Genomic DNA, 1,006 nt, shown 5'->3' on the forward strand with positions numbered 1-1,006 from the left:
GTGAATAACAATGTACCTACCTATATAGTTTCAGTTTAAAAAATTTGGCTCTCCAAAGAAATTTCAATCGTTGTACTGTTGATACTTGGCTCTATTGACTAATGAGTTTGCCGACCACTGCTGGGGCCTAGGGGATGGACTCCCTGGCCCTTAACAGAGCACCTGGGTGTGCAGTGCATTCACAGGTCCACTACAGTGATGCAGAACGCCAAGTGCTTCTTATTAACACTTTAAGTAACCAGATGAAATTATCTTAATTGGAAAGTAGTGATGAACAGTATTTTGAGGCACAAACAACCATCATGTGACATTCTTTCTCTGTGATTTCTTTTAGTGCCACGCAGAGCTAATACCACTAGGGTTTGTTGCCTGCATCCCTGCTGGGAAAAGAAACCCACTCCATTTCTGTTAGAGCAGCGGTTCTCAACCTGTGGGTCACGACCCCTTTGGGGGTCGAACGACCCTTTCACAGGGGTCGCCTAAGACCATCGGAAAACACATAATTACATATTGTTTTTGTGATGAATCACTATGCTTTCATTATGTTCAGTTTGTAACAATGAAATTGGGGGTCACCACAACATGAGGAACTGCATTAGGAAGGTTCAGAACCACTGGGCTAGAGGTAACTGAAAATACAGACCTTCCAGTCCACACACCCGCTGCAGACGGCCTGGGGAGGGGGATCTTGTTGGGTTCATCTTGGGATTCCGGGGTCTGCCACCGCTCTCACCTGCTGAAGCTCCTGGAGTCGTTACTATAATTACAACTGACGAGATGCAACTTAAAAAGATAGACATTTTCAAGCGAACTCCTGCCAAGCACCCCCTGGCCGCTCCAAGCATCTGTCCTAGAAAGTCCTGCTCTAGGCAAGTCTCTGGCTCTGGCTCAACGCCCCACAAGCTCCGCCTCCGCGAGAAAGGTGCCTGGCCTGGGGGGCGGGGCCAGAGCGCAGCGCACGCGCTGATAGGCCGAGGCGGGCGGGGACGGGGCCAGAGAGCAGGGC

Source organism: Myotis brandtii, unplaced genomic scaffold (genome assembly GCF_000412655.1).
Source record: "Myotis brandtii unplaced genomic scaffold, ASM41265v1 scaffold655, whole genome shotgun sequence".
NCBI lineage: Eukaryota > Metazoa > Chordata > Mammalia > Chiroptera > Vespertilionidae > Myotis > Myotis brandtii.